Raw genomic sequence first — 27498 nt, 5'->3', positions numbered from 1 at the left:
ATGAAGAATTTGTTCTTGTGCAGCATTCTTGAAAAATCCAACACATTGAATTACCTTCTCTGCTTTTCTGGCTGTGTGTAAAGCAGTATAAATGTTTTACACTAGAAACTTTAGTGTCCCTTTTTCACAGGGTTTCCTTCTGCAGTCAGGATGGATTTCACCTACTGAAAGCTACCTTTTTTTTTTTTTTTTTTAAATTATTATTTGTGCAGCTTTTATTATTATACTGCCCCTGAGTCTCAATTTGAAGATTGCTTGATTTGAGGTGCAAGGTGACCTGCAAGTCCTGCAAGTCCAGGCTCAACTGCAAGTCACAGAATCACCAAGGTTGGAAGAGACCTCAAAGATCATCAAGTCCAACCTGTCACCACAGACCTTATGACTAAACCATGGCACCAAGTGCCATGTCGCATCCCCTCTTGAACACCTCCAGGGATAGTGACTCCATCACCTCCCTGGGCAGCACATTCCAATGGCTAACAACTCTGTGAAGAACTTTCTCCTCTCCAGCCTAAACCTCCCCTGGTGCAGCTTGAGACTGTGTCCTCTTGTTCTGGTGCTGGTTGCATGGGAGAAGAGACCAACCCCCACCTGGCTACAACCTCCCTTCAGGTAGTTGTAGACAGCAATAAGGTCTCCCCTGAGCCAGTAAAGATGTTGAACAGGATGGGGCCCAACACTGATCCCTGGGGCACACCACTAGTGCCTGGCTGCCAGCTGGATGTGGCACCATTCACCACCACTCTCTGGGCACGGCCCTCCAGCCAGTTCCTAACCCAGCACAGAGTGCTGCTCAGGTCATCAGAAGAGTTTTAAGGGTTAGACAAAATATATCTTCTCCATTTCCAGTTTTTCAGAACTGTATATAGACCTGAGCAGCTTGATGGTTGCATTTGTTTCTCACCTTGGATTACTGAAGTTATTTGTTGATTTGACACTCCTAGATAGAAAGTCAAACTTCTGTTTGCGGAGATGGCAAAGCTGCCCAGTCTTCTGTTTCGTAGGTCTTTTGTCTTGAGTGTTAAGCACATTCTTAGGGTGAAGTGAGAGGGATTTTCTAGCTGAGAAAAAATGAAAACTTAATGGACAGATATTAGTTAATATTAGTTCTTGATAACCATATCTGTTTATGATGTCAGACATACTTGGACCAGTCACGCTGGTTTTACCTACAAATGCAGAATCCCATTTGTTGCAAGCATCAGTCCTTATGAAACTGAGTGGAAGGGAGCAAAGGAAATTAGCAGCTGTCAGTAGATATAGCTCTACTTTGATGTTCTGCACAAGTGAAATTGATGGAGATACACATTCAAAATGAACAAGTGGCACTAGTAGTTGTTGAAAATACAGCTGAGATACCATGTTACTTTCATGACACTCCTGTGCACCCTACAGCTCAATGGTGGAGTCACTGTCCCTGGAGGTGTTCAAAGGGGGGTGGACATGGCGTTTGGTGTCATGGTTTAGTAGTCATGAGGTCTGTGGTGACAGGTTGGACTTGATGATCTTTGAGGTCTTTTCCCACCTTATTGATTCTATGACTCTATGATTGGAGAAAATTCTAACATACTTAGCATGTTACACATTTTCATTCTATTCTTTAGGGATTTCATATGAACTGTCAAAGTCTTTGTGTGTTAGAAGAAAATAGGTAGTTCTACCTTTAAGTCAGTATTTAGAACTGACATGTGCCAGGATTTAGAACATGCTGTTGCTGTTTCATAGCTGTTGGGTGAGACTAGATTTTCACATTAATGTACAGTAATAGTGTATGATCAGTCATGGTTATAATTTCCACTGTGAGTAATTTTAACTGAGAAGAGAGCAAATGAGTGAACATCATTTTACTCCTTGTAAAAACTTACTCAGATTCAGATAAAAGTGTGTTGATAGATTCACACTGTAATTTTTTAGGTTGACTGGAGTGCTTCACTTTCTAGAGTTGCTTTTATTTGTCATTTAGTCCATAAGTATGTTAGACATCTCCCAATACAGATAGTCAGTTTCTAGCCAGCATTTCAAAGTAGCTTTCAGTACGAGTCAGGGTAGAGTCTCGTTTCCTGTTATGCTCATAAGCTTCAGGCTCACAGCATCCCCTTCCAGAAGTAACAAATCAATCTAGCCCAAGCTATATGAACTGTAGAAAAATGAATGGTGGGATAGGAACTGGGTGACTAAGGCTTAAACCAGTGAGTTTAAAAGGAAAACTTTCAACATAAAACTTAGGACCAGGCATTGAGTACCATAGCAAGTGTCTCGGGCCTGCCTTTCTTTTTTTCCCTTTTTTTTTCTTCCTTTTTTCTTATTTTTTTCTCTTTTTTATTTTTTCTTTCTTTCTCTTTTTTCTTTCTTTCTCTTTTTTCTTTCTTTCTCTTTTTTCTTTTTTCTTCATTCAGTTTGCTGTAGAGGGGAAGTTATCTGTAGCAGTACATTATGGTAAGCTAACACATTCTCTGGTGTGGTTTGTATACTATCTGCACATTCCCCTCTGCAAAAAAGACTCAGGTTGCCAGCAAGATTGCTTGTATTGTATTTCAGTGTTTCTTACTTGCCCTGACTAGACAACTTCTAAATTTCCTCCTTTAGAATAAGTGAAGATTGGGTAGCAGGTTCTTTTTTTTGTGAAGCATTATGGCTGTATGAGTTTTATTCTTGTTCATTTGCTTAGTTTTGTAGGAATTAAAACAAGTGCAAATTTAAGAATTCTATTGTAGCAGCTGGTAATGGGCTTCTCCTGATTAACTGCTGTGTCTGGTTATAGCATCCTCTGGACACTATGGCTTTCCATGTAGTCCTTTCTGATACACTAACCTCTTCCCTGCAACCAGAGATACATTTCTGTACTTCCACTATCTTTACAGAATGTTTCAAATAGTTTTTATTCCATTTGACATTTGCCTTTTCTGACGTAGAAGCTATGTTGTACTGTCAGTTCCTCTCAAAAGTTTGTGCCACCATTATGATAGATTGTCCTGAAGACACAGGTGAAGAATGACAGGCAGTGAAATGAAGTTGAAATGCAAACAGGCTTTTCAATCATCTGGATATGTAAACAAATGAAAAAAACCCAACACATTTGACAGACATGTGTCAGCTTGCATACATGAAAGAGGGTGAAGCTCTCTCTTCCGTCCCAGGCAGTTACTTTGATACCTTTCTCTCAGAGCTCTAGCTCTGCCATCCAGCCTCTTCAGTGTTTCTGAAGTGGACTGTACTGGAGCCAGAGCTCAGAGTTTAATGCTCTGTTGTGAGCTCTGTCATGTATGAAAGTTAATCATGAATTATCTGACTTCACTGGACATTGCTAGGCCTTCCTGTCTCCGTAGGCATATATAGGTTTTGAAAGACTGGTTATTTTACTAGTACTGCGGTGAAAGCAACAAACCCAGACCAACCAAACAACCCCCAAACGTCCTCTGTCTTCAGCCAGCCTGTTCTTTTGCAGAAAAGATCTGATGTAAATCTGGAATAGCTGCCCCTTATTAGTGACCCAGCTGCATGTTGATGATGGAATAGCAGAGCTCTATATGCACTTGGTCTGGAGAGAATGGCAGTGATGAGGTACTTTTGTTTCCCTCTGCCCAGTTAAACTGTCATTTGAAATGCTCTTCTGGACGTAGATGGTGGAGGGTGGCAAGTAACTGAATGGTTGCCCTCTTGTACATATTGTAGGTGCTGCCAAGATACATTTGACAAGGAATGTAGAAGGAAATGCCTGCTACCAAAAATAAGGAAACAAAACCCAATACTGTACTGAATGGGAACAGCTACATCTGAATTTAGTCCCAGTCAGCTGACTGGGTGCAGTGGAAGTCGTAGCACATTGCTTAAAACAGCCACCTTAGAGTTTTGGGTTTTTTTGGATGGATGCCCCATGACCGCATTCTGCCTAAAGCTGAATTATCTTTTTACTTTGTTAGTTTTTTCCCACCTTCTCTTTGTACATCAGTTTCTCACAGTTTTTAATGTTGACTAATAAAATCTGTTTTCCCTTATTAACTGAAAGACTTATACACAGCATCATGCATCTTTGACCACTTAGCTATGGTGGATTTGGGCATATATGCTTATGTGACCATCTATCTTGGTTATGACCAAGACAGACTTGCATTTCAAAGTATCACCTGCTCTCTTAGTTCATAAGAATCAGAATGGTTTAGATCAGAAGGGACCTTAAATATCATTTAGTTCTAACCCCTCTGCCATGGGCAGGGATGCCTACTAGACTATTGCTCAAGGCCCCATCCAATACTTCCAGGGTTTGAGCCTCACAAATTTGCTAATGAATTAAGAGGACAAAACACACCAAACCCTAATGATTTGGGGTTTGTTTATTTTATTTTCTGGTTTGTTTAAATTTACATCTCTCTCCTAAAGCTGTACTGTGAGATGTTGAGTATTTTGTTAGTGTAAGAGGTGCTGCATATACATAGGAGCATTTTAGAATTCTAAACTGGATTCAGGCACCTTTCATATATTCATAGTACTATAAGCAAGTGATCTCTTTGCTTTCAATGAATCTTGATCCTAAGAAGGTGTATGGAGCATGCTGGCCAGAAAACAGCTGCTGTTCCTGAAACAGCACTGGAATGTGCATACATGGTAAAAAAGTTGGGCAAAACTGTTCTCTGGTAGCTTACCCTCTGAGCTTTCTTCTCTCATGTTGTTACTACTGCCTTACTCCATCAGAGTTTGCCTGTAGTCCTGCAGGTGGGCCATGTTTATTAAAGTCTACTTGTTAGGCATTGCTACACTGAGTGATTTTTGGATAAAGACAGTGTTGTGGCAGCTTCCTTTCTACTCTAGCTAGTGAAATGGCTCATTCTTACACTTGGAACATGAGTGTGTGAGCGCACAACAAAGTTTTGAATTGTGCAGAGTAAGTAAATTTGATTTGGATTTATTAAGAACCTGGTGCCTTAGTTTTAGTTCTTCAGCTCACTCTCTTGTTTGAGGAATTTCTAGTTCAGCATGTGGGACAAAGGAGGGTGAATGAATAATTGGGTCTTTGAATGATGACCCAGACTAGTAACCAAGCACACAACTACCTGGATGATCACTGAATGGTGTTACTCTTCAAGTTGTCTTGACATGTAACTAGAAGATAGAGATGAGGCAGATTTCTTTTTACATTTTAGATCATGTAAACTTTGCATTCATACTGCACCTCTTTTGATCCTGGAGGTAATCCCTCATAATAAAAAATATTAAAGAACTTCAGGGTAACGTTTTAAGTTGATGTATTTTGCACTAGTAAAAGTAAAGATTAGGAAGCACCTGAACTTTATACTCTAAGTATTAAACTTCCATAGGCATTATTCCTGCTGTTTGTGGTTGACTTGGTTTCATATTTAGATTTTGATGTGTGGAAATTTAGGGATTGATATTTGTAATGGTAAGCACTCTGGGTAGGTAGCATATGTCATCTCTGACTGGCATATGATTTTATGAAACTGGTTTACTATGAAGTGAAAACAGCTTTAAGAGTAGTATGGAGAATTACTTCAATGCAGTTTATGTTTTAAACCTGTTTCACTTCCTCACAGCATAATTCTTTGGCTTTTTTTTTTTTCTTTGGCATTTGAGAGGATATCTTTTGGTTTGCTGTTCTGAAGGCATTTGTCTTTGTTATGGACTGAATTCATCTGACAGGGGTCAGGGGAAGTATCTGTTGGGCGCACATATATTTTTGCTGCATGTCAAACAATACACTTGATCTGAATCTTTATGTAAGAAGGCTAAGTGTGCTGGTATAGCTACCTGAAATAGTTTGTTACTTTCTGGATGCCTGCTGAGTAAGCATTTAGTTCATGAAGTCAAATGTTTGAAGTCCTGGGCTTATGGATGCTTAAGATTCGTTCCAGGAAGCAAAAACTGGGTCTATACTTGTAAATCCCAAGTGACTTCACTGTTGACTTCAGTAATGGAAAGATAAGCAGCTAAACAAACCTCAATTTGCCAATAGAGTTATAATCAAGATAAATTTACTGAAAATGAGAGATGGGGGGAAGAGGATGTGCACCAATCAGTTAAGTTAAACTATTGTCTATCCATAGTTTCTGCCTCTGTTTCCAGTCATTAATAGTTTATTTCTAATGTTTCTCTTCTAGAGTGGTTATGGCCTCTGCATTATGTTATCATTAGTTTACTTAATATGGGCTAAAATTGTATTTCAAATAAACTCATATCTAAAATATAAAAAGTTAGCCTTGATGAATCTGAGTTGTAATGAGGAGCAGCAGAAATCCGCTGCTGTAAATACACTGGAAAATTACACTGGAAAATACATTGAAAGGATTTTAGTGAGTGTAGGCTTTTTTTCCTAATTAGAATTGTTTGTGAAATAAGAATGGGCAGAATTATGTAGGATGTTAGAGGTGATGCTGAGAATCATGAGTTCAGGAAGGATAACTACTTCACAGAAAATCCAGTATTTTCAATTACTAGGTTATTTGAGTTGAGAGAATGGAATAATATCTCTTAAGGTTGTTAGTCTCTAAATGGGATGAACATTTGTTCCTGATCTGTGTCAGCAGAGTGTTTTGTCTTGAAGTCCTGTGGGTAGCAGTTCAATTTCCATATGACTAATAAAGTATGGATGTTTTGGAGTTTAGTCAGTGAACAAATCGAACAATTGTTCAGATTTAAATAGTGAAAGAGAAGAAAACTCTGTTGGTTAAAAGCCATTTAAAACCTTAAAGTACTTACTAAAAAGAAGTCTTGGTACTGGAATTTAGATGAGAGAAGGAAATTAGGTAGGAAAACCAGTTCTGTGGGTGTTTAAGGGTCTGGGTCATAGACGTTTGCCTTGCTAATGCCTTTGTATTATGATTAAAAATATCTGTACCTTGTGACATCAAAAAGTTCATGATGTGGAAAAACCAGAAGGGTTCCTTATTGTTGGTTGCAGTGTTATGTTTGGCTTTGAAGAAACTGACTTGTTTTACAGTTTCAGTCAAAGATCAACACAATCATTTGAGCCTTGACTTTCTTTTTCAGGAGTCTGACAGAGCTGGTGGCATTTTTTTCTGTCAGGCTTTTGTTGTTTAAGATCAACTCTTTGACTTGCTGACACTGTAATGAGGAGTAAACAAACCTTATTTCTTTGTGACAATTTGTAGTATGTTTCCAGTGGATTCAATCACATAGCGATAGTAAACTTTACTAGTGGTAATAATTGTGTCGAGAAAATGAGTATCACAGCCCCATATAGAGGAGTTTATCTTCAGTCCTGATAAATACCAGCTTCTGGCCTCCACTGCTACCTGCCCTCTTTCTTCAGAGTACTTTGTAGTCACTGGATTTCAAGTACCCTGCTTGGCGTTTTTCTTCTTCCCCCCAGTGATAAATGTGTTAGGTAATTGGAGACTCGTGTTCTTCTGATCAATTTCACAAGTGAATGTCCATGTAGGGCTTAAAAATCTGTGGAGGAAATTTGCCTTTTGCATCCCAAATTCCACATAGGGTAAGCTAAAGCATTGTTTCCATTAATTCATCTGTCATTAATAAGTGAAATTATGTGTTCAGAGTAGACAACAGGTTACCTCCTCATTTGCATGGAAAATAATGAAAGTTGGGTAATTCTGGTTTCCCTTCAGTGGGGATGTGTTTTAAAGTTTTAGGTAAAAAAGTAATCTCCTTAGGATGAGGAAAAGAGACCTTATTCCATGCTTCCCAAGAGGAATATTTTGGAGTCAATATTAGGTGAATCAGCAGTGCATGTTCCTTGAGTTGAGGTTCTGTGAACAATTCCATACAGAAGGAAGTTTTACGCTCGGTGAACAAAAAGATGAGGAAGGGAAGAAATCTTCAATGGTTTGCAAACATGTAAGTCAACAAAACTCTTTCATGATGCAATGATGGTGCCATTGCCAACATTTAATTTTTTTTAGGCTATTACCTCAGTTGCTAGAGCACTCCCATCAGTCATGGGAAACATCCTCTTTGCACCAGAGAACTGCCTCATACCTGGTATGCCCTAGACTGCTGCTGGAAATTGAGAGTATGATGTGCTTATAGTTTCCTGTCTAATAAAGCTTCCTGTTGTAGAAATTAGAAATTCAGTGAGACTACAACTGGAATTCTGGGGACCTACATCATGGGTGAATATCATAATTGACAGAGAAAAGAGTAAATGTCAGTGTTTTCTTGACAATGCATATTATCATACAGAGTGAAGTAGAGATAAGAGTTGAGAGTGCAAATGGTTTCAAGCAGAGGAGGGTTTGATTTCTCTGTGTCAGTCCTCAAACCACATGCACCTTAGTACAAGGAGGGTACTACCTGTGTTTAGTCAAGTAATGGCAAGATTCTTCTTGATTGCAAGCTTCCTTCATAGACTGAATAACAGGTATCCTGACCTGCAGGACACTGTTCAAACTGGAGCCTGAGAAAAGCTACAGCGCACTGTAGCACTGGTCATTGTAATACATGTGTAATATGTGCTTTTGTCTTTTGCAACCCAAGTGTTTCTGCCCTGATTTTCACTTCACTAATAGCATGCCATAAATTTGATGAGCAGTTTGGATTTGAGTTTAAAAAGTGCTCCTGGTCTCACTTTAGTGGATAAACCAACTTCTTTTGTATAGTGCTTGCTAACAGAGGTGGCCATTTTATTGATGAATATGGAAAAAGGGTATAGTCCAGTGCTTTGTTCCAGTCCTCTAATTTATGACACCAGTAATAATGGATGATGAATGAGATATCCAAAACATTAATAAATTATCTTAAGAGGTGTACTAAATCAAAGAGGAGGAGACTAAGAAATAATCTCATATAATGCTTCCAAGAAAAGTAAGCTAATTCCAGAGTAATTTATTCAGCACTATGCAAAAACCCAGAGAAATTTGTTGAAATTTAACTGCTATAGTTAGTATGGCATTAATATAACTCAGCGTTCCAAATGTGCTATTCCAGACATTTGGATCACCAGCTTCAGGTGGTAAGAGATGTAAAATGTGTAGACTAAAATAATTCTTAAATATTTAAGTTAAAATGTTGAGTTTAAGCGTGTTTAAAATAAAACCCGGTAATTTTGTCCTGTGTTGATGATGCTCACATCCTCTTCCCTAAACTCATCCAGCCACTAACAGGGTTGAAATTTGCAGCAGTTTTCTGCTATAGTTTGCATTCACTAACTTGATGATTTTGTGTGAAATACTCAGTCATTCTAAGAGAAAACATGCAGCCTTTCAGGTTTTTTTAGCAGTGAAGTTTCTATGTTTTGTCCATTTGGATGCCACAAGCAGTAGCTCTCCCAGTGATGCTGATTTTCTAAGGAGTTTTCGTGTCAGAAGAGGCATTTGGCTGCTTATGCAATATTCATGTGCCACTCTGTTGTAGAGAGTACTGGACCAGTTTTCTGCAAGCAAATTATTGCTGTTTTTGTTAATCTGTTTCTTAGTAAGTTCAGTGAAATTTAGTCACTGTTACAAAATGGAGTGAGATTTAGGGAGTGCAATTGTTACTGGTGTAGAAATAAAACGTTTTGGATGTAGCATAAGGTTTTCCATTTCACAAACTGATGCTTTGTGGTTCTGTGAATGTGTTTTTTTATCACATTTACAAGACCTATGTGTGGACTCAGGTAATTTCGGCATCAAAATGAGCAATGTCTTCTGTCCTCCTGTTCTCCCTTTCTTGTGTTTTCCTTCCATGCCTGGCACTTTTGCTGGTGTTTATAGGGCTGTATGGAACTGATCCAGTGCAGTTTTTCTTTCTGGAGTGGGTTGCAGAAAGATGCTAGTGAGATGTTGGTGGGTTGTTGTGGTAGTTTTAGCTTATGCCTTTAACAATTTTTCACAGATCTTGCACAGAAAGTAGTAAAATGTAAATAAATCACTATTGGGTGTAACAAGGAAACCAGTGATAATTCTAAACAATCCCATTGGAAAGCTGAGGGACTTAAGCTAGTAATGTAAACAATTTCTTTCTCTCTTCTTGCTTCCTCAGGCTGGGAGGTACTAACTTGCTTCTGCTTGACCTTAGCTGCACTGCTTTTGTTGTGACTGGTATTAATGCTCTGGTTCTGTCTCTTGTCCCTTTTGTACAGGGGAATAAGGGGGAAGCAGGGAGGGAGAAGCTAGTAGCTTCCCCTAGTCCTTGGCCAAGGGGGTCCTTGTGCTGTTTATTAATTGTAAATATCTGTAAATATTGTAAATACTATATATTTTATGCACATTTGTTACATTTCATTGTAGGCGGTACTTTTGCTTGTAAATCAGCTTTCATTTGCCTTCCAGCTGGGGTGGTCTGGTAAATTTCACAATGTCATAGTATCACCAAGGTTGAAAGGGACCTCAAAGATCATTGAGTCCAACCCATCACCACAGACCTCAAGTGCCACATCCAATCCCTTCTTGAACACCTCCAGGGATGGTGGCTCCACCATCTCCCTGGGCAGCACATTCCAATGGCTCTCTGTGAAGAACTTTCTCCTAACCTCCAGCCTAAACCTCCCCTGGTGCAGCTTGAGACTGTGTCCTCTTCTTCTGGTGCTGGTTGCTTGAGAGAAGAGACCAACTCCCTCCCAGCTACAACCACCATTCAGGTAGTTGTAGACAGCAATGAGGTCTCCCCTGAACCTCCTCTTCTCCAGGCTAAACAAACCCAGCTTCCTCAGCCTCTCCTCACAGGGCTGTGCTCAAGGCCTCTCCCCAGCCTTGTTGTCCTTCTCTGGACACATTCAAGTGTCTCAATGTCCTTCTTAAACTGAGGAGCCCAGAACTGGACACAGTACTCAAGGTGTGGCCTAACCAGTGCCTGACTTCCCTGCTCCTGCTGGCCACACTATTCTTGATACAGGCCAGGATGCCATTTGCCTTCTTGGCCACCTGGGCACACTGCTGGCTCATGTTTAGGCGGCTGTCAATGAGCTCAGGTGAAAATGTTGATATTAAGTCTGACAAAAACGAATGTGAATCAGAGCAGAATTGCTTTGGCTCAGTCAGTCCATACCTATGCAGTTGTTAAATTTTACGTGCTTTTCTCCATAGCTCATGTGCAAGGCCACTATGATACTATCAAGGCCACTTTAATACTATCAAATTTAAAGAGAAGTGGAGGATATCAAGTATTTTGGGAAACTAGGAATTATATTGTTTTCTTAGTTTATTAGATGTAGATCTGTAGATTTTCTTCCCAGTGTATTTAGCTTGACTTTTATTTTCTTCTAGCCATTTGGAGTTTCTCACAAAGTTTTAAGTTTTCCACTCTTCCATTTATCTTGAGGTCTATAAACCTTGTAGTTAGTCTTGAGGTGGTTAACTCATAGCACTGCATTGTATTAATGAAGCCAAGGTCTTTCTGTGTCGGTATCTGTGGTGTTAAATCTGGGTTAGTAATTAGGGTGGGATGTTTTTCCCTTTCTGCACCTCCCTAGGCTTTCTTGTGTTCAGGATGAAATCAAGAGCTGCTGAAGACCAAGAAAGTGCTCCCCAGTAAGGGAAAGATTGAAGAGAATTTATTTTCATTATCAGTATTTGCTATGATGCCAAGCCTTAGTTAAAAGATAATAGATATTAAGAAAGCAACAGAACCCTATCATATAGTCAATATATTTCTCATATTCAGTGTGAAAGTAAGACCTTTTAAAAATCAGAAGAGTCCATTGAACTGTTTTAGAGGTTAAGGTGCTTTTAAATTTTCTTCTGTCTGTGACACATCCCAGGAACTTGAATCAGCATTATAAACCTGAGATGAGTGTTCTAGTGCCTCTATGCTACCTTTTGTTCTGGGGAATGTATCTCAGAATCTCATGATGCATGAATTTAACGTGAAGTTCTTTGGATCTCACAGCCAAAAAGAGTGTGGTAGCAGCCCTTGGAGTGGATGACAGTCACCTGAATAAAAGATTAATAGACTTAGCACCCCATTCAGTTCTATATACAAAGTAGAGGGATGCTGCATTTTATGGACGTTTTACAAAAAGTCTGTATTCATATTTAAATATACCAAGAAAGAGATATGGCAGCTCTTGCTTTACTAATGTTGGAGCATAAACCTTTAGTCCAGCAACAATTAAGGCCCAGACTGGGAGAGCCCTTCTGTGAGATAAGGCATGATCTGATCTTTATGAGAGGAAGATGCTGTATCCACTCTTTTAAGTGAATAGCATTAAAGAGAAAGATGTGCAAGATGATGACTGCATGCTGGTGTAAAAAGTATTCAGTCCTTTGCTTGCAAATTTGACCAATTTGTAACTTTTGGTGCTTCAATGCATAAGGCATCTGAAATAAAAATGTAGTTGACAAAGAATAAATTTTCAGCACTGTGAAAAAAGTAACCAATTCAGTAATATGTATTGTGGTGACAACAGAGGAACACTTTGGCCTTAAGCATATTACTTGAGAAATAAGGATCTTAAATGTAGGGTGTTACTTTGTCATGTATATGACATTGGAGGGCTTATTAGAATGAAGAAGTGCACCACTAAGGTTCTTTGAAAAAGGGAAAAGAATTTTAAGTAGCAAAATATAAATATGGAATAACTGTAAATGTTATTTTGCCCAGTCCATTTCTTTAAGCATTAATTATTTGCAGGACTTAATAGACAGTGCACTGTTTAAATAGGGTAGTAACGGTGGGTTTGTGTCTTTCATTGGAAAACCCAATTTTGCTACCAAAAGAATTATCCCATAGCTTGGTGTACTTGCCAGTTAGCATACTATGGAGTGAATACTGCAGAACAATCCAATGAAGGGTTAATTGTGGAAAGTGATGCAAGTTTCATTTTTTAAGAAATCAAGGGGCTGGTGAAATGTACCCTTAACTGTTGATCATTAGAATACAAAACTATCTGTTAGAATCAATTAACATGCATATCTGATGACTGATTGTATAAATACGAAAGTCAAATAATTGTAATCGTTAACCATGGCTTCAGGTCATATGAGTTGTCAGCTCAGGAAAGAAAACTGGAGGAGAAAGATGTTGATTTGCATATATTCAATGTGGCATGCTGTACATGTGGGAATTTGAGATAAACCTTTGCTAGTAATCTGCTGGGTTTTATCTTAAAATCGACTAGGTCACAACATTCAAATGAGCTGTGTGTTGTATTGATAGCAGCTGATTTGCTAGTTTGGGATTTTAATATTTTTAAAATCGATTTTTAATTATTTTTTTTTTAGTCAGGGACAGTTGGAAGAAGCTGATTAAAAACTTACTAAAAAAATACTGAAAAGTCCTTACCCAGGAACACACTTAAAATTATCTTATACCTCATTGTGAGGCTGTTACTCGTGTAGTTTTTGGTTCAACTTATACAGTGTGTCTAAAAAGTACTTCCTTGCTTTTTATCATTAAAGAAAGAAAGTATATCGTGAGATGCTAAAGGAAAGCAGCAATAGCCTATTTCTTTTATCTGATGTGTACCTGCAAAGTAAGAAGCTTTATGATGAGGAGAGGCTGAGGGAGCTGGGATTGTTTAGCCTGGAGAAGAGGAGGCTCAGGGGTGACCTCATTGCTCTCTACAATTACCTGAAAGGTGGTTGTAGCCAGGAGGGGGTTGGTCTCTTCTCCCAGGCAACCAGCACCAGAACAAGGGGACGCAGTCTCAAGCTGTGCCAGGGGAAGTTTAGGCTCGAGGCGAGGAGAAAGTTCTTCACCAAGAGAGTCATTTGTCATTGGAATGTGCTGCCCAGGGAGGTGGTGGAGTCACCATCCCTGGAGGTGTTCAAGAGGGGGTTGGATGTGGCACTTGGTGCCATGGTCTGGTCATGAGGTCTGTGGTGAGAGGTTGGACTTGATGATCTTTGAGGTCTCTTCCAACCTTAGTGATACTGTGATGACGATGGCAGTATCAAAAGGTGGAGAACAAATCATCTTGTTACTCCGTGCTTTTTTACTGAGCCTTGTTTATAAGGATGCCAAAATATTTGAAATTTGGGGCTGGATATGTGGTACAATCCACTTCCTTGCATTATCACCCAAGTTAACATGAGTTCCAGAAAGGTGGCCGCCAGCACTTCAGCGTGGGCAGAGTACAGAGAGCAATCACTCTCCTTCTGGTATTCCTGCTTCACAAAGTACTCCTGAACAGCATTGCCTTTTGCTTTAGCCTTCTGTTGACCAAACTTTGGATAATGTATTGACTAAAAGCACCTATACTATCTTTGAGGACTGGAGGGCAAAGGACAAACAAATTCAGTTTCTGTCCTTTAGCTTTGGTGTAGGATGGAATTTGCATTTGATTGCAAAAGAGAGAAAGGTGATTGTATCCTTTGCCATTGGCTGTTTTGTGCCCTTCCTTTAAATGATTTACATGCCTGTTTGAGCAGGGAATTACCACCCTATAACTTAGCAATAGTTGTGTGAGGAGTTAAGTTCTGTAACCGTAGATTAGAAAGCAAAATGAAGCGTAAAAGTAATGAAAACCTAAGTAAATTTTAAAAAAAGAATAAAAAATGTTTTTTAAGACATTGGTGACTGTAATTACAGTTTTAGCTCTACTGTAACTCATTGGGGAAAAAATCACTTTGCTACCAGAGGCTGCTAAGCTGCAGATGAATGAATATGATCCATGACTAAGTGATGCTTCCTAGAGAAGGTCTGATTCAGAAGCTCAGGATCATTCCTAAGACATTGTACATCCCAGTAATCCTCAAAAGCTTCTCATGTGTGAAGGTAGATACTGCTTTTACAAGGATCCATTACTTCAAAAAAAAGAAGGATTTGGGATATGTATGATTTGTTTTGGGGGTGGATGGGATTCACAGATGTGGTGTGGGAAAGAACTGTCATTCTCTTACATCTAGGCACTAGGAGAGAATATCTTGGGGCAAAAAACAACCAAACAAAACCCCAAAACCCCAGTCTTGTTTGCCCCACTTCAGAAACATACATTGTGAGAAGAAGGTCTTTCACTTTATTCAAAATATGGAAGTTTTTTGTGCTCTAGTGTTGTGGGGCCTACAGTGTTAATAGCTCAAAGGAGAGGTACATTTTTTCAGGATGACTATATTTAGCCAGGAGGAATAGTCCTTTTTAAAGCAAATTGAAATGGGCGTATGAGAGCGTGAAATTATCGGTGGCGCTGCTGCACATTTACATTACTTCTACACACCCTTTTGAATGACCACACAACAGAACAAGTACTTCATTTCCACTGTGTTCATTTTCCTTGACAAAACATGGTCGTGCGTCCAAAGGAGGGTGTTTAGCCAAGATAAATATAAAATTTATGATTAAGCAAAGTGTTTTCCTTATTATAATCCCTGAAGAGAATTTGAGACTTGTTAAATATGATGTGCCCAGGTAGTCTAAGGAGTAAATTATCCTCTCTGCTTTGAAACACTGAAACACAGTTGCACTGTCAACCATTTGAGATCTTACCAGAAGAAACAGCACTGCATACTATGGTTTTAGGCTGGATGTTAGGAAGAAATTCTTCATAGAGAGAGTGACTGCCTGTTGGAATGGGCTGCCCGGGGAGGTGGTGGAGTCACAATCATTGGAGGTGTTTAAGAAGAGACTTGATGGGGTGCTTGGTGCCATGGTTTAGTTGATTAGGTGGTGTTGGATGATGGGTTGGACATGATGATCTCGAAGGTCTCTTCCAACCTGGTTTATTCTATTCTATCCTATTCTATCCTATCCTATTCCATCCTATCCTATTCTATTCTATTCTATTCTATTCTATTCTATTCTATTCTATTCTATTCTATTCTATTCTATTCTATTCTATTCTAATTCCTATTCCTGTTCTATTCTATTCTATTCCTATTCTACTCCTATTCTATTCTGTTCTGATTTCCACTGAACCAAGTATCAAAACCCCATGCATACATACAATGTATAACCTCAAGTCTGATGTACTCCTTCAGTTTCACAGTCCTGTATTGAGATAGAGAATCCATGGTTTATAAAACCATGTCTCAGTCTTCCCTGTAACACGTGTTATGGAAGAAAGCAAACAAACCTTTTTGACAGAATGTATAAAAATTGATAATGTGATTACACTTCTGGCACATTTCTTTAACTTCTCTATTTACAGAATCTCACTTTGAAAATAGCTATGGTGACTGTCAATGTTATTCATTAAAATAAATGGAGAATGAAAATTGATTCAGGAGATGAGTGGGTTTTGACCTTTGTGGTACTAGTGTTGGCTTTGGAGTGCAGTGTTCTAATTAAATTGTGACTGTACTTAGATAGTGGATATTAAATGATCTCACTGTATTCTTTCAAGGACTATGAACTTCCAAAATCAAGGATAGCATTAGATGTCAGCCAAGTATTTTGTCCTTCTCGTGGTTTGTCTTTACATCTGAATTAGTGCCAGTTTGCACAGATTGTGTGTCAGCTTAAATACAAGAAACAGGCCTCAGTCTGCTTGAACTCGTTCCACCAAAGACTTCTAAAAACTTTGGGTAGTCTGCAGCCTATAATGGTTGTTTCACATTAAGTTGCTTTGTAGAATTATAAAACAGCTTTTCTTGTGCTTTCAAATAAAATGTTGTCATCCACTAATGAATGAGATACCATCTGTAATAATTAAGGTTATTCTACTTGTTTTTCCCCCTGCAGCAAAACTTCTGAAGGTTTGTGGAAGACTGTAAAAGAACCACCAAGAAGGCTACTGCAGTATTGTAAGTACTGCACCAAAGAGAAAAAAACCAGAAACGCATGAATTAAGAACGTTGTAACGAGATTTTTGGGGGATTTTTGGGGGGAAAAACGAGCTAGATAAAAGGATCACATGTAAAATACAGAGCAGGATGTATTGTAGCAATCATGTTAATAATTTACAAGGGAAAAACTGCACTCTTTTAAAATCTAAAATTGCGTCTTTGTGCAGTGTAATCAGGAATTTACCAATAGCAGTGAAAAATACTTCTCTATCCACCAAAGATTGATCTAGTTTATATACATTTGTTTATTTAAAACTATCAGAATTTAGAAAATCATGGTAGTTTTGTAGGCTTGTCATTTGTTTTAGTGACTTATTGTTTAGGTTATTTTGCAGAATTATTTATTTGCTGATTTATTTATGTATTTCATTATTTATTTATTTGATTATTTAGTAAATTATTTATCTGATGAATTATTAATACATCTTCATGACATGCTTTAAATTATTTATAACTTAATTTTGAGTTTATTGCTTTTCGACGCTGCATTGTTACTGACTAGTTTTGATTATTTTTTTTTTTCCTTGGTTCTTGAAAATTAAAGTACTAGCTCTAAGGCAAAAGTATATTCTTTGCAGAATCCATAGATGATGCTTTTCAATGAAGTAATTTACCATGTAGGTACTAATTTTGTTTAGCTTTATATTGCTTAATATCACTTTTTTTTTTTCACTTACTGAGGTTTTGCTCCTGTTATTTCATAGATGTGCCAAGATCAAGTGAGTGACCTTTAAGGAGCAAAGATAAATGTTTACCTTAAACCATGTAGAAACAGAGTAGTCCTATTTTTCCCCTTAGTAACTACTCTTTCATTATTCTTGAAGTTAACTTGAGATATTTTTGTCTTGAGAAAATGGATGCTTTTTAAAGGACACTTTTGATTTTTGAACTAATACATTGAACTTCTAGTAAGAAAATAATGCATTCACCTTAATAACTCATATGGAGAGATTCTTTTCTGGTGGCAAGGTTTTAAACATACAGGGAGGAATGGTGGTGTCTTTAGATACGTGCAGAAGAAGATACGTGTTGAGAGGGGAAGGTGGGTGGGTTTTCCCCACAGTGCTTTTTGTGTGCTTGGGAATTGATTAGCTCCAAAAATTCAATATGTCTGTGTTGTTGTATGCAAACTGCTCTCAGGTTGTGTGTTCACAGAGAATCATTCATAGTGCAAAACATACTGTTGTGAAGCCTGGGTTTGTGTTCCTTTCTTTTGATAATTAAAAAGGTCTGAACGCTCATCTTCTGCTCCAGATAGACTGCTCAGTCCAGAGAAGAGAAGGCTCTGAGGAGACCTTATTGTGGCCTTCCAGTATCTTAAGGGGGCCTACAAGAAAGCTGGGAAGGGACTTAGTAGGGTGTCAGGTAGTGATAGGACTATAGGGAATAGAACTAAAATTGAAATGGTTAGATTCAGATTGGATGTTAGGAAGAAGTTCTTCACCATGAGCGGGGCAAGACGTTGGAAGAGGTTGCCCAGGGAGGTGGTGGAAGCCTCATCCCTGGAGGTTTTTAAGGCCAGGCTGGATGTGTCTCTGAGCAACCTGATGTAGTGTGAGGTGTCCCTGCCCATGGCAGGGGAGTTGGAACTGGATGATCCTTGAGGTCCCTTCCAACCCTAACGATTCTATGATTCTTTGATTCTGTAGGCTCTAGTCAATGTATCAGAGGGGCAGATTTTAGGCTTCATGTATGAGCACCAGCTCTGTGCAGTTTAAAACAGGTGCCTGGGATCAGAATTTGCCTTAGAATCAAGTCTGCCTGATGGGTCTTTCAAGAACAATGAGCCTCTCACCTGAAGCTGCCTGTTTGACCTCAGGTCCCATTGGGCAGTTGAAAGACGCCTTGCCAGGAGAGCATAGTGCCCAACAGTCTTGTTTCAGAGCTATAATGAGTAGGGCAAAGTAGCAGTCAGTTCCTGTGCAAAAGTGCTGTGTGCCTAACGTGGCCTTTATTCTGTGTTTAGTACTGGAAATGAATTGCTCTATAGTTTAAAGTTTTAACACAGCATGGAAAGGCTGCATTATATGTTTCAAGTTTCAGTGCTGTGAAATACAGTAGAAATGGCCTCTGTAGACAGGTTTCACTATAGAACTTAAATTATGCATGTGTATATCCAAATTCCTTATTTTGAAATATTGAATGTATGAATATTTAATTTGTATCTTGCTTTAGTATCTTCATATGCTTGCCTTAAAGGAAGCTGTTTCCTTTGATTTATATACATGGATAAAAATGTGTGTACACTATGTATCGATGGTTTTTCCTTCGTGGTGTTAGGTGAACAGCTTCAGATAATGATAGCTACTGATTTTTATTTTACATCTTCCTACCATTGTATGAAACACAGATTTGTCATATTTGTTCTATTAATCTTACTGGAATTCCCAATTCATGTGATTTCCAGAAATGTTTTCTTAATTACATGTGTCAGGAAAAGTCAAGCATGTTGCCGATCTTAATGATGCAGCAGCTTTGGTCTGTGCATAGGAGCAAAGCTCTGAACTGGGGCAGAGTTCCAGTCTGAAATGTACATTTCTCTCTCTATTTGAGTGTTTTCCATGAAGCTATGGACTGCAGGGGAGTTTCTCAACGTAGACACTAGTTTGTGACATGCTCTATGAATTTAGTAGAGTCACTCTTATTTCCTTGTGTAAATGAGGTCTTATTGTTCAATAAGACCTATTATAAGCAGTTACAAAGGTAAGTGCTGTTAATGCATTCTGCCACCAGTTTCTCAGAGTGTGAAACACTTCCTGAAAGATGTGCTACTACTGTTATAGGGTAATATAACACAGCTTATGTCTTGGCACTGAAAGTAGCTACTTCATAATGATGACAAGTGAAAGTACAGCCAAAGGTCACATTAAACAAGAGATTTCTTTCACACCTCATCCATTTTCCGGATGTGGTATGAAAATAGCTTTGTTCCCTAGACTGCAGGATTTTGAAAAAGAACTGATATTGAAATAATTTTTGATGCCTTGTGTGTTAACTTTGCTCACGTTTCAAGAGATGGCCTGTGGAATTCTGGCGTGCTATCTTCAGTGCTACAAAAGTGTTTGAAATTAGCTTAAATTTTGAGTGCAATTAGACAACATAAGTAGTATTTCATCTCACTACATTTTTTTTTGGTTTGCAAATTTGCTTAAAGGCATAGCTTTAAGTCCTAGAAAAAGAACTATTAATGTGCAAAGTGGTATTTATATTGATGTTGCATGACTAACTATAATTTTATTCTTTTTTGTCTCTTTTAAGAGGAAAGATAGGGATTTTTTTCTTTTTTCCCCCTGAAAATTGCAGGCTGTTCAGAAATAGAAAAAGAGCTAACCTATCAGTGTTTCTTAGCTCTGTTTTAAAAAGATCCTGCCAGTAATGTGAAGGATAATTTACGCTGCTGTATGCTCAATCAGTTCCCCATCTTACACTGAAATGGCTAACCAGGATGCTAAAATAAGATGTCATTTTAAAAATCTGAATAGTCATGTATTAGATAATGAAAATGAAGCTGGCTTATTTCACAGAGGGTGCTGAACAGTTAGGAGAATGCTAGTTGGGAAGCCTAAATCTGGTGTATTATTGGTAGGTATATTTCTGTTCTAATCTAACTCCATAGAAATCACTGAAGCCATATTAAGCTCTTCTTCAATTTATTCCATACAGATAAAAAGAATTTACATCTCATGAGTCATATATTTCCTGTTGTATCTTTAATACAGCCATTTTTAGTATTTTTCTTGCCTCTCCCCACTATTGGTATGCTCAGAGAGTCTGTGTGTAGGAGCTTGTTATTTCACCCATGAGGCAAGGAGGAGTTCAAATCAATAGCAGCGTGTTGTTGACACTAAATGATGTTTCTTCTTGCCACAATAAGACTTGATTTTGTCATCCTAGTGACGCCAGCTTGCTTCACAGAATAGGGATCAGCACTCTCCCAAATCAAGCTTTAAAAGTATTACAAAAAGTCCTTTGAAAGAAATACTACAGAACTACTCCAGTATTTGTAACCAGACACATACACCAGCTTTGTGCAATGAGTATTCAAGTTCTGGTTCACTTTGTAGGGAAGCTCTGTGTAAAAGGATGTAGGATTGATCGGAGCTGACAGTGATGAAAGCATGAGGTTTCAAAAAGAAGTGATGTGAGCATTATTTGAAATACAAGTACATGTTAAAGATGGATCATAGTAAGACCTCAGCTAAAAACCAACCAAACAAAAAACCCCAACAAAACCTCCCCATTATGAAGCTAGTAGAAATTCTACATATTTCACACAAAAAAAATATTTGCAGCATAGCCTAGAAAAGGAAGTCTGCAAGAGGGAAAAATCTACAGCCAGCAAGATGTTACTGTGCTAGATCTGGGACTGCCCTCCCTACCGTGGTCAATATGAAGTAAGCAGTTGTTCTCAGCTTGAACTAAGTATCCCATAGGAGAAGCTGTAAAAAGATGTGAATTTGAGAGGAAATGATGTAACCATGGGAAGCAATAGTATGATGCTGGGAGCCTACAGACATAGTATTGGTAGCAGTGATGGGTTATTGAGTAGCACAGGGGCTTTTGTGTTGGACATCTGAAAGCAATAGCAGAGTCAAATCATCCTTATGATAGTATTAAAATATCCCTGGTTTTACCACAATATGTACACATTTATATATATATCTATCTTTCCATATATCTTTCAGTGCATGGAAGATGTTACTTTTTTAATGTGAAAGAACATTAGAAGATGCTACAGCTCCATGGTTAAACATTTGCATAGTAAATTGTGAATTTTAACTTGAATATCGAACCTCAACAGCCTGTTCTACGAAAGCCTTTTAACAGTAAGAAAATTCATTACTAGCTGTACACATATAGCTTTCTTGTTCTATTTTCACTCTTTCCATTCTTTCATTTTACATAAAACAGACATTTGTAAGGTAAACTGCAATCTAACACTTTTTGGTTTTGTAATATACAAGAAATGAGACGGGGAGATACGATTTTCATTAAGTCAATTGACATTGAATGTCCACATACCACAATGACCTTTTCTGGACAGGAAAAGCCTCCTGTTTTGCAGGCAGTGATAAAACATACCTCTTTTAAGAATTGCAGTAACTAGTTATATTTCAGTAATGGTCATGAATATTATGTAAACTTTAAGCAGTATTTTGTGGGTTTTTTTGAATGCATGTTAACTACTGGCAATGAGTAGCACCTAAAAGAAGACGATCAGCAACTCATAAACTTTAGCTCATTTTTGTTTATCTGCCTCAAATCAAGAATGTTTTTGATGATTCTTCTCATTGAAATATGTTTTAATGAGTTAGGTCAAGTCTACCTCAGAAGCTCTTTGTCAGTTTATTTATACTAGCAATGCACATCTACTTAAGTCTTGTTCATGCATACTTCATTCAGTCTCCAGTGCAGAGAGAAGCTAATAATCGAGTTTGCTGGTGTAACTTCTCCTTACTGTCACAAGGTTAGCACACTTGTGGAATATCACCCACCTACTCTGTCCTGCTGGGTGCAGTTACAATATCTTACCATAAACATTAAGATGCCTACTAGAAGGAGCAGCAAGGCAATGAGAATGCAGGAAGTTCAGTGAAGAAGGCTGTGCATGGTGTTATGACTTACCTCTACTGAAATATGTTTTTCCCCTCAGATGAAACTCTGATATTGTAAACACTTCAGCGTAACTTAGAACAAGCTGATAGTGGCACTGAAGTTGATGAATATACTCTTTTGCAGTGCTATATTTAGTAAACATTAATTTTAGCCAATTTTCTTTATCCCAGGCTCTTACATTTGACATATGGTTATAGCTGGATTTAATGCTGCTCCCTCTGTTGTGAGGATCAGCAAATATTAAAAACATCTCTTATAGTGGTTGTGAAAGCAGCAAAACTATCAAATGCAAGTGGCATTCTTATTCTCACTGGTTTGGTTGTCCTTTATAGTTTTTTCTTGTGTGCAGCTGCCACGTTTCAGTTCACCAGAGTTTTCAGAGGTAAATGTTTTTCTGTCTCTATGCAGAACTGGTTTTGTTTCTGTACTGTGCAACTCCTTGCCATGGTATTTCTGAGTTCTCCTTTAATTGGTTCAAAAGAGGACTTTCTTAACATTGTCATTCACAGCTCAGAGTTCTACTTGCCTTGCTATGCCTGCTTGTTCTTAATGCATACTTTCACTACCTGGGAGTGCAAAAAAAAAAGTAGTATCTTTTGTTTCTCTTTATATCACCTATGCTCTACAATACTACTCTTAAAGCTCTTTCTTAGAGTGGCTTTATTGTATGCATAAGTGTGCAGTACATTCTTAGACCAATTAGTAAAACTGCATGCACATCTGAAGACATATTCTGCATTTTCAGTGAAACGTATTTTGAATAAGTAGCTGATCTATTGAGCAGAGTTGTCCATTGATTCTAAAGATACTTTTTTCTGTACTTAGACAAATCAAGATGGTAATCATTTATAATTTGTTGCCTTCATGAAAAGGAGTGATGAATAATATGATTGGAAGGAATGCATGAGTCATGAAATAGGGAGCTGGGCAATCATGGAAAAATTCACTTAAAGAACTCTCTTCTGCGTACCAAGATCTGTAATGTGAGTTCAGTTTTCTGTAACATAAGGCAGAAATTATGATGGTAGAGGTTTTAATAAAAGGCTTGCATGGATGAACAGCTGTTTAAGTCACAGCCATAGCCTGTCCCTCCAGTTCCAGAGCCCCATACCTGTTGTGTAAGGGCAATTGGGAAGGTGAGGGAGGCTGGGACAGGATTCACCTGCCTCTCTGAGCAGGAACATGTTTCCATTCCCCCCTGTCTTTTAGGTCTCCTCCAGTTGCCTGGTGGCAGGAGGGCAGAGGATCCTGTGCTTTTTGATGAACCTCCTGTCTGCTGCCTTTGCCTCAGGGTGTGGTTCCAGCAGTCTATTTCTCTCTCACACTCGCTGATAATCCTCATCCTTTCTAGTTTCTCTTCCTGACCTGCTCACACTGCTGCAGGTATCGTCACTGCTGTACTCTGGTACCACTGCCAGGCTCAAGCACATCCTGAAACAGGACACTAGGACAGCTGTGTGTTTGTGTGGGAACTCCATTTGGGTCCCTACATTCCACCTAGCAACAGCTTTTACCCATGTGGTCACCACACTGGATCTTTTGGGAAGGGAGCAGTTACAATCAGCTGAGCTCACCTCTGTGCTCCGTGGGCAGCGACTGCCTGAGGCTTCTTACCAGGTGTGGTTGTTTACGCCTGTGTGTTCTTCTGGGGTTGCCACCTCCACCAGATCACCTGAGCAGCCTACCCACAAGCTGCCAGCCTTTAGCACAGGCTTCAAAAAGCCCCCAGAAGAGCTCCTTTTTGGCTCTTTTTGCCATGATTCCCCCTCCCAGTGCAGACTTACCTACACTGGAGCTGGTCCCCTTTCGAGTGACCGTTAGTGTGTTTACAGCTCGTTTAGAGGCATATGTCTGTCTTGTGAGGCTTGGATTCTCAAGATTTACCAAAATCTTTCCCTGCAGTTCTTCTGCTGTTCTGGTGCAAACATGAATGAACATGCAAATCCTCTGTGTTTAAAAGTCATGCCTGACTTGGATTCAGGACACATACCAATGTTTGTGCATACATTTTGATTTAAAAGTAATAACTTTTGTTCAATTATTTCATTAAGATCATGCTACCAAGTGCAGTGTTTTGTTCACATGTTACTTTCAGAGGAGAAAACCAAAAGAAATATAATGCATCTAACACAATATTTGAAGAAACAAAGATAATGTAGCAATTTGGGAAGACCTACATTAACAAGCTGTGTATGGTCCTTCTGCTCATTTCTGTGTAATTAACATTAGTGATGTATAAATATCTGTTGAACACAAATAACTTGAGCACAAGCACTTATGGTTTCCCATCAATCAAATTGCAGTATCACAGAGTAGTTGAGGTCAGAAGACATCTTTGGAGATTATCTAGTCCAGCCAGCTCAAAGCAGGGTCAGCTGGAGCAGGTTCCTCGGGACATTTTCTGATTGGATTTTGAATATCTGCATGTGTCTGTCTTATGCTGGGGAGCCCAGAACTGCATAGTGTACCCTAGAAACCTATCACCAGTGCTGTCTGAAAGGCAATAATAACCTCTCTAGACTTTCTGATAATACTCTTCATATTGGTCTTGACCCTTTTTGCTGTGAGGATACATTGCTGGTTCATGTTCAGCTTGATGTCCTCTAGGATGCCTGGGCCCTTTCCTGCAGAGCTGCTTTTCAGATGCTTGGCCTTCAGCCTCTAGTGTGACACATGGGGTATTTCTTATTGATAATTGGTATTTTTTATTCCATTGCATTTTAAAATGTTTTTAATTAAAAAATAAATAAATTGGTGAGGCTCACCAGCTTGTAGTTCCATGGATCCTGCTTCTTTCTGTCCTTCAAGAAAGGAATGGTATTTGGTTTGATCAAGTCCCTTTGACTATGCGTGATCCCTGTGCCTTTTCAAAGACTGATCAGCCAGCTCCCTCAGCACTTGTGAATCCCATCCCTCCACTGTCCATAGATATGTACATTCAATTTGTTTAAATATTCCCAAACTTGATCCTGTTCCACCTGGATCAGTCTGCTGTGCCTTCAACCTGCATACAGGTTTCATGGACCAGGAATTGCTGAAGGCATGTCTAAGCAGTAAAGGCTGAGGTACAAACAACACTGAGGATCTTAGCCTTCTATTTATATTTTGTGATCAAGTTCCCATTCAGCAGCAAGTCCATGCATTTCTTGGTCTTCATTTTGTTGCTGCTGTGTCTGATGCCTTCTAGATCCCTTCCCACATTTAGCTCCAGCTGGGCCCTGGCTTTCTTAATGTCAAATGTTTGGATGATGTCTCTATATTCCTCTTTGTTTACCTCTCCCTGCTTCTGTCTCCTGTAGGCTTTCTTTTTGTGCTTAAGTTCTGCCAACTGTATCTTGTTTGTTCTGTCAGGTCTTCTTTTCTTTGTTTGGTCTTCTGTTTTTTGTGATGAATTGTACTGGAGCTTGGACAAGGACATCCCTGACAATCAGCCAGCTTTCCCAGACCCTTCCCTCAACAACACCCTGCCATGGGATTCTGATGGTCCATGAGCAGGTCAGAGTCTCCTGTACTGAACTCTGGGGTTATGATTCTACTTCTTTCTTTGCCTCCTCTTAGAATGCTGACTTCCACCATGTTGTGGTTACTGCAACTCAAGTTGCCTCCAGCTTTTAAATCCCTGATCAGTTCTTCCTTTTTTGTAAGTATGAAGTCCAGCAGAAAGCCTCCCCCTTAATAGCTCCATGATAATTTATGTCATTAGATGGTTATCATTGTACTCAAAAAAACCCCTGGATTGCTTGTTCCATGCTATTTTGTTTCTCAAGCAGGTATTGGCATGGTTGAAGTCCACCATCAGGACCAGAGCCTGCAAATACGGGGGAAGTCAGAGAGTGGTACTTCAAGGGATTGTTTCATTCATAGATGAAGTTGTGAAAGATAAGGAGAAATAATTCCTTTTCAAAAGAGAGAAGGAGTTAAAAATACGTGGAATAGATTAGAGAAAAATGGCTTTCCTGTCTGATATTAGGGACTGGTCATTGGCCTGATTTGGTAGAAGGGATTTGGGATAGAGATCTTTTTACCCAGAAACAGTATATGAAGCAAGAGATCAGTAAATATTTTACTAAAAAAGCACTGAATATTTGCATTTCCTCATGCATTATTAATAATGCTTCTGTGAAAACATGATCATCCTCACTATTTCTTTTTGATAACCAATTCCACAAAAGTTTTACTAACATGATTAAATAGGAGGAGGAAGGAGTCGCCTGGAAGAGGTGCCAAAAGTCCTGTGGTGCAAGGCTGCTTTTCTACCAATGATTGTTTTCTGATGCTGTCTTCTTCAGTCTTTTACCTTCAGTTATATTTTAAAAATACATTGTTATTAGAACTACACCTGAAGCTTAATGATTTATCTTCTTTTGGGTTTTTCTGGGGGGGAAATTTTGTGAGTAGGACAGTTAGAGCATGCTAGAGACCTTGTGTTTGATGGGTTTTGAGCTCTGGAAGTTGCAACGTTGTAGCTTTCTTTCATTGTTCTCAAGTAGATAGTGGCCCAAAATCTTAATAATGTAAGAACAGCAAAGCCACAGCTGAAGTGCCTTCCATTCATTCAGTACAAGAGGCGTTGCTTGTTCCATATGGTTGTGTCTACCAACCTGTTAGCTAAAACGTGATTTGAAGTTGTTGATTTCTCTCGTGCTGCCTTTGTTATGCTGATTACAAGAGTATGCTACTCCATACTCTTTACATTTTTCACTCACAGTTATTATGCCTTTGTTGTTGATTGAAATAGCAAAATAAAGTGGTTTGCATAACACTTTTTTCAGTGCAGAATACTGAAAAGATCATAGCATATGTTGGTGTTAATTTATTTCAGGCATGGGCTATAGATCTCCCAAGATATGGGGAACGTGGATGAGGCCTACTTCTGCTGATGATAATAAGCCTCCTTTATTCACTTACGTACTGTCAGTTTTAGGGGTGCTGATGGACAAGAAGCTTGACATGAGCAGGCAGTGTGAGCTTGCAGCCCAGAAAGCCAATCGCATCCTGGGCTGCATCAAAAGAAGTGTGGCCAGCAGATCCAGAGAGCTAATTCTGCCACTTTGCTCTGGTGAGACCTAACCTGCAGTACTGCTTAAAACGATTTGCGAGCACTGGTTTTGGAAGGTGAAGAACTCTTAGGAGCAGTTTTCTAAATGAGTGTCTCTTCTTGTATTCTCTTGAAAATTTCTTGTTTAAAGTTCCTATTGAGAAGTGCACTCAACTTTGGCCTACCTTATATACCTTGTAGTTTGGTTGCTAT

At 38.8% G+C, this 27498-nt stretch overlaps 1 protein-coding gene across 1 annotated transcript in view; it reads left to right on the top strand.

Moving 5' to 3' along the window:
* Positions 1–27498, top strand: part of TBC1D5 (TBC1 domain family member 5) — a 329215-nt gene that overhangs the window by 8756 nt on the left and 292961 nt on the right. Inside the window, exon 2 of the mRNA XM_054161226.1 lies at positions 16528–16589. The gene's annotated coding sequence lies outside the window, so the exon portion shown is untranslated. The remainder of the gene's footprint in view (positions 1–16527; positions 16590–27498) is intronic.

Source organism: Dryobates pubescens, chromosome 4 (assembly GCF_014839835.1).
Source record: "Dryobates pubescens isolate bDryPub1 chromosome 4, bDryPub1.pri, whole genome shotgun sequence".
In the NCBI taxonomy this organism is placed as follows: Eukaryota; Metazoa; Chordata; class Aves; order Piciformes; family Picidae; genus Dryobates; species Dryobates pubescens.
The sequence above is the reverse complement of the archived record's forward strand: the minus strand, read 5'-3'. Positions and strand labels throughout refer to the sequence as shown.